The following is a 7,479-nucleotide window of genomic DNA, read 5'->3' as shown; positions in this document are numbered from 1 at the left end:
TAGTACAACTCAAAGTTACTCTCTGTGAATTTGTTTTTAGATTTTTCAATTCACTCGTTTCGGAAATATTTTAATTTTTTTTTTCTAACCCGTATATTATGCAAGATTGAAGTCGGACAAAAAAAAAATTTTAATACAACAAAGTTTTGTCGTTACACGAACTATCCGATGCAATACATGTTATATTTTCAGAGGGGAAAAAAAAATGGAAATAATTTTTTTCCTTTCAATACGAAACCTTTGATTCCGCTGTAAATTTTACAGGGTATTTGGCAGTGTATTGGAAACGTATGAAAAAAAAAAAAAAAAAATTGGCATCTTGGAACTCGAAATTCTTGTCCGGTAGAAAAAAATAATTCATTGAAAAAGGTGAATTAATTTACATCTGAGTTTCTTGTTTCCATTAAATTATTTTTTTTTTTAGATTATGTTTTTAGTTATTAAATAACAAAGAAAATTCACAAAAATTTTGATACATTATTCCTAAATATTCGTTTTACCTCATTCAATATTTCTCTTCCCCGTCCTAAGCATTTTATTCTAAAACAACCAACTCGAAAGCGGCAAGTTTTTTGACGAGGACTGAACGAGAGATCCGTTCGTCATTAAATTTAGCGTCGTTTCAACTCGACAAGGATCGTTTGCAGCTTAATTCCTCGCGTCGTTTGTTCGCTTTCGCAAATACAGTCTTCCTCTTTTTTTTTTTCCCCTCCTCTTATCCCGCGAGACGAAAACGGGGATTCATCTTCTTGTCGTCAGGGGCGGGTGACACGCTTCTTATTACGAATTCGGCTCACCTTATACGTGGTTCCGATCTTCCGAACTCCACGCCAACGAAACGACTCAGGTATAAAGTTACGCGCGACGTTCCCAGAGAGAATGAGATTGATACCGCGCCGATTCCTCGTCGTTTCTCCCCAGCAGCTTCGAAGATGGATTATTCTGGCTCCGTCAAACAAACGAACGGATCCGAGTATTTGGCTGACCGATTCGAGAAGAAACGTTGGAACAGGATCAGCGATATGGGTTTGAGCCGAAAAGCTTCGACGAGAAGATATCGGGACTGATCGTTAATCAAGATGAGCGCCACCAGCGAACATACGAATTCATCTTTGCCTCCCTTTCTCCCGCTTTACGGAATTCTAACCGCGGTTCATTTTTTATCTTTCTTTTTCTTAAGATGCACTCAAAATTTTTTTGACGTATACTGAAAAAAAAATTGTTGTAAAACCTGAAGGAGGTAGAAGAATATTTGGAAGTCAATACCGATATTTTAATATTTTCAACTTATTTTTACATGTACACCTTACGGACTTGTATATATATATATATATATATATGTTACGTAACCTTCTTCTGTCACACGTATATCGGAAATCGATTTGAGGAAAAAAAAAAAAAAAGAAAGAAAAGTTGCAATAAATTTTCACCGACGTTCGCGTCGTCGAAGCTGTCAGTCAATGTGAGAAATTCGATGCAGACGGATAGTTTAATTCGACGTTGCGGTTGGATGGAAAAGGATATACATATAGAAAAAAAAAAAACACAAAAAGATGAATGAAAGATAGATATATATAGAGAGAGGGAAAGAGAGAGAGAGAGAGAGAGAGAACAAAAGAAATCGATATTTGCAATCTCCCTCGACTACGTGTATCAGCGGCAGTAGTTTTGATGCCTTTTCGATGTACGTCGCGCGATACATTCGCGAAAAGCGAAGATATGTATATAAATACGAGGACGCGTTAAACGAAACAACGACGACGTTATAAATCGCGCGAGGTTTTCGCATTCGTTTAACGGAGATCTTCTTGGAAAGAAGATACGAACGAAGAATTTCCGAGTTCCAGAAATACGCGCGCAGAGATTTATGAATGGAGAAGAAAATTTCTGTGAGAAGTTGTATATTTTCACACAAACAGGTATCGCGGTCCCTTTTGCTTTTTCTTTTTTCTTTTTTTCATTGTTTTTTTCCTTTTTCATACACTTCTACCACTTCTTCTATTTCTCTCTCCTCACTGCTCCTCGAGTGTTATCCACGCACGGTATTGTCCTTCTCCATGACTTTTTACACACTTCACTCACGAATCGCCAGAGAGGTTTCCCCGCAATAATATACGCGGATAAAAATGGAAAATCATACGACTATAAGACGGAACATCGTGGATGGTTGTGGGTACGTATTTTCATACCTGAAACGCGAAGGTCGTCTGATAACTCGGCGTGTGATGTAACACGGGTTGTAAAAACGGCGCGAAGCGGAGACACGCGAGGTAATTGATCGTCGTTAATAACGTTAGTATATAATATGCTTAAACCCGACTGTAACGTCAAGTTTCGCGTAAATTTTTAAAATATTTTACACCGCCATGAATTAAATAACGATGAAACGGGAGAAACGTGAAAGAGAAAGAAAAATATCGATCTAGTTTACGACGGACGGACAGTTTTTTAAATATCATCAAGATTATGCGAATCGTCGAAAACAAAAAAAAAAAAAAAAAGTTTTGTAAAGTCAAGTTGCGCATAATTCATCAAGTTTTATCTTTGTTCTTTATTTTTATAATTTTTATAATTTTTTTCTTTCTTTCTTTTTTGACGAAATTTCGCCGTACAATGTAACCGGGGGTGTTTTTTTTTCCCCGCAGCCGTTGTACGAGACACTGACTTATTCATGGATAGATTTTACGACTACGGGTGGGCAGGAGAAAAAGAGTTGGTCGGGTTCAGAGGTCGACCCAGTAAAGTAACGCGTTCACGCGGCGAAACGTATCTTCTTCAGCACCGTTGGTTCGTTGGTTTTTCGTCGAGGGTTTCGAGGCGAATCCTCGCCCATTTTCACGTTCACGACGATGAAGACAAAGGGGCGAAAACGAGCCGCTTTGACGTGTTTAGAAAATCCCCGCTTCTCAACGTTACGGAGAAATTATTTATTTGGCGAGCTTGAAAGTTTGCGCGATGATAAGTAAATCGTCAAAAGTTTCGTTGTATCGACGATAATCCGATGGATAACTATGAACGTAATTTCACGGATGCAAAACACTTTGCAAATTTATATACTCAAACACTTGAAAAGATGACGGAGTCACTTACATATTTTATAAAAGTGATTTTACAATCAAAATTCTACCCAAGCGGTTAATTGCTCGTGCAAGAATTGTTTCGCATTGTAACGCTACAGCTGAAAATTAGATCGTAATGATTTGTCGTTAAACCTTCGGGGCTCGGAAATTCCACAAATGTCTACGTGGCTGGGTTAGAATTCGTAAATGCGACTCGAACAATTTGGAATAATGTTATGGGTCCAGAATTCAAGGGTTAATTGTTACAAGAATGGCTTGACATTTGCAAAACAAAGTAAACAAACGACACCCGCGACGTTTATTATTAATTCTACGACATAATACCTGATTTTACAAAGTCAAGTGATGTAAGACATTTAATGTTCGACCTACTCGCGTCTTCGCAATAATCCGACTCGAGCTCCGAAATACACGAAACATGCTCGCAGAATCGAGAACGAAAAGAATTTCCGGAGATAATTTAAGGACACGAATCCTCAGGCAGACTAAAGTGTGGAACCGATGAAATTACACTCAGAGCTCATGAATATCGCAACTCGTTAAAAGCCTGCCTGCCCGAGGGCGCTTAGCGTACAGATCTTCGATGTAGTGAAAATTTATACGCATCAAGAAAGCGTTGCAAATTTTCGAGGTGTAATAGCACTGGTTAACAAAGATTCACTTTTTGTGTCCAACGAGAAAACTTTGAACTGATTATGTTTGTAACAAGGTTTAGCGTAACAAAATTGATGTTAGAATATGTTGTATACGAATAGTTTTATTGTATTATGATTGTTTTGGTTTTTCCAAGCGATAATCCACTTTTAAAAAACAATTACTCAGCGACCGAAAATAAATATATCATTCGCAGGAAACCTTAAAAACAAGAAACAATTCAGGGATATTTCCAGTTTTTTTTTAAGGACAACGAAAATTCCGGAATATTTCCAGGACCACTGGACAAAACGCGCATCGTTAATCCCGAATTTAGGAGACGAGGTCAAGAGCTCCCCTTCAATTTCGTCCTTCCTACCAAATTCAAACAACCATCCATGGACTCTTGGTGTTACCTAGCCGATGATCCAACCGCGAACAAACCCACCGAACTAATTAGTTTTCCGCCGCACAGTCGACCGGTATTTAAATAAACAAGAATTTAATCTAGTATCGTTCTAACGGAAGCAGAAAAAGGACGAGGCTCCAAACCATCGTGCCGAAATTCTGACTATCCCAGATATTCCACCATCCTGACTTCGTGCAGACGCGTAATTTCCTTAAACTCCGTTTTATTCGCATCGATATTTACGGAGATAGAAACCGACGTGTAATGAATTTCAGGGCAAATTCACACACAAACAAGGCGCAAGAAAAAGGGAGAGTGAAAGTGAAAAATGCAGAAAAAGACCTTGATCTGTTCCACGTTCCCTGCTTCTACGTATCCGTTGATTAATGACGCCCCGAGTAGTTGGCAAATTAATCTGTTTTGCAGGTATAACACGGAGGAGAAGAGGAAACGAGTTCTCAATTACTCAAACTCGGCTGCATTCATCCATACATTGATGATTACTCAACGGTGCGGAGAATATGCCGTAGGTATGTAACAAAACGGAGTAATGAATATTGCGCACCTTCAAAACTTGTGAATTCTAAAGCCCTTCCTTGTCGTTGAGACGAAAAAAAAAAATATATATATATATATATGGTATAAAAATAAAACAAGAATTTTTTACCTCGTCTTTTCTAAAATTATACCGTAATGTTCGTCTCTGTGACGTATATATCACGATGTTATCAAGATAATTAATGATACCGGAGAAGTTCTTTCAAGTAACCGCAGCAGCAGCAGACCGTCGCAATATTTCGGATAATTAATATCGATGCGGAAGAAGAGCTTCAACGATTATATTGTTGTAACAATATTGTCGCGATTTCGCCTACATCCAAATTAAATTTAATAAAATGAAAATTCTATTCGGATAAAAAAAATAAATAAAAAAATAAAAATCGCTTAAGTCGTTCTTGAGTTATAAGCGAACTTACGTCACAAAAGACTTGAGTTTTATACATATTATATTTATAGCTGTTGCCCACATATAGCAATGCCACTCAAAGAAAGCGTTTCGAAAACTCACGAACTGTCGTTAAACTATACAAAACACACTCATTTGTTGAAACGACTCGCGTGCCACGTATTGTAAAGTGATTCTACTAATTCAGAAACCGTCGCTGGCGTGCGCAAAATAATCGATCAAAGTTTCATCGCAGTCGGATGAATCAATGAATGGTATAGGACAAATAAACAAACGTAACATAATAATACGTATACGTAGATAAAAACCTCTATACACCAATGACGATTGATTTAATTTCGATGTCATGAGAAATCAATCTTGAACTCATCAGAAACCAGCCACGAGAAAGAATTGAGGAGAATAATTAAGCAGCAGCTTTCATGAATGTGCAAATAAAGCGGTTTTCGTATAGTAAATTTACAGGCATTGGGGTAATCGGGCGGCTAAGAGATTCAATTAAACCTAAACCAACGGCTAAAATTTAGTTCAGACTTAGTCCGTAGTTAACGAACCGCATATATGTATACGTCACTGAGAGGGTAGTAAAATTTGGGTCAGCTAGATCGAGATCAGCTCTCGGGCTAAACGATCACGCAAGAGATGTAATATTTTTACCAGTGATGAGATTCCTTCTCCCTTTTTCTTTTTTCATCCACGGCATATCTCATTTTAAAACGTAAAATTATTCAGAGGTTTTAAGAGGGGTCGTCATCGGTTCCTGAAAACTTCGCGTAAAGCACAAAATGCCTTTGAAGACGATTCTGAAACGAGAAACGCGACGGAATCGGGTAGAAAATATTGTCCGTTCTAATTTTGTCATTTGTTCAAATTAATTGTGAAAAATTACACCGAATTTTCAATAACAAATCAAACGCCAACGGTCAATGCGCGCGTAATTTGAAAAGTTCGCTTGATCGACGACGATCGGTATAAACAATAGCCCCTTATGATTTATCGAGTATATTATACGTTAAGGTGTTCAAAGGTGTTCAACCCGAAATAACAAGTAACGGGAGGAAAAAAACCAAATTCAAAATTGATGTCGAGAGGTAAATTTGAGTATGTCATGCGTAAATAATTGTCTCATAGACTGTAAACCCAGGTTAGATGGACCGTTCAGCAAGAAGAATTTGATCTAAGGTAAATTCCGCAGAACAAAAAATCCGAGGTTAGAATATAGGGGATAAATTATAGAGGAAAATTGAAACCGAAAAAAAAAGAATTATCCTAATTACGGCAGCACTAAAAACCGTAAAATTCAGAGGCATGGAATGAAAAATTCATCGTAAATTTACCGTCGCAAACAGCGACGATAAAGGGGGTAAGAAAAAAAGAGGAGTCACGCCGCTCGTAGTTTACTACAAGACTCTTCATATTCATAGATTACACTCGCAGTGGTCGTGTAACTTATACATTATAGGTTTGTCATCTCTTATAAATCACATCTCAATTTTAAACCATCCACCGTAGATCCTTTATCGTTGTACAAAAGCTCTCTCACGCAATGTCCAAAATATCTCTTTCAGGTTATCCGTTTAATTTACAGTCAACGTCGTCGTTGCTTTACGCGTATCCTGAAAACGTTTCGAACGACCGTAAAAATAATCCTTTTTACACCCAAAAGAAAATTCCTCACTTCTTTTTCTTTGACTGCACAAGACGATTTTAAACGATTCTCCAATAATCGGAATTGCTTGGCAGTGCGAAATGATCAATTTCACAGCTGGCTGATCTGTACGGAATCTATTCCAGGTCATGCCGATTAAACGGATGGAATGAAAATGGTGAATAAGAGAGAAAGTAATTTAGCGTAATGGTTGCAACATCGTGAATTAAAATGTCGCAGTTTGCGACGTTTTCTGGTTTTCACAACCCTACCGTAAACCTGTCGTCCGATTGTACCTGTTACACGCCCATGAAAGAGAGAGAGGGGGAGAGAGTGTGAGCATCTCCACGAAGTGCCAAATTTATGTCACACTTGTAGATTACCGTACACATCCATCGGCAGAGGAGGATTTTCAGTATGCAAATGCGGATTGTGTGCTGCGCAGAGTTGCGGGTATGCATAATAATCGCGGTGGCAACGACGAGCACTCGGAACGTACGAAAGTAAAACACAAGGTGAATATACCGAACCGATAATTGTCGAGAAGTGAATCGATCGACGGCGGCATTGCCGGGTAAATATGCACAAAGCGAGCAAACGAGGGTATAGGAAAGCCAGTAATTCCACGTAGGCACGAGGTGCAATTCAAATTCACTATCGCAACACATCGGAGTGAAATGTAGTATCAGTGCCATAGTCACGCGAGTGGGCAATAACGCGAACCCGGATCCGCTACCGGGTT

At 38.4% G+C, this 7,479-nt stretch overlaps 1 protein-coding gene across 4 annotated transcripts in view; it reads right to left on the bottom strand.

Moving 5' to 3' along the window:
* The window catches only part of LOC124305937 (phosphatase and actin regulator 1-like), a 155,740-nt gene that overhangs the window by 60,439 nt on the left and 87,822 nt on the right, over window positions 1-7,479 (bottom strand). The window lies entirely within an intron of this gene.

The sequence above is a fragment of the Neodiprion virginianus genome, chromosome 5 (assembly GCF_021901495.1).
Source record: "Neodiprion virginianus isolate iyNeoVirg1 chromosome 5, iyNeoVirg1.1, whole genome shotgun sequence".
NCBI classification, from domain to species: domain Eukaryota; kingdom Metazoa; phylum Arthropoda; class Insecta; order Hymenoptera; family Diprionidae; genus Neodiprion; species Neodiprion virginianus.
The sequence above is the reverse complement of the archived record's forward strand: the minus strand, read 5'-3'. Positions and strand labels throughout refer to the sequence as shown.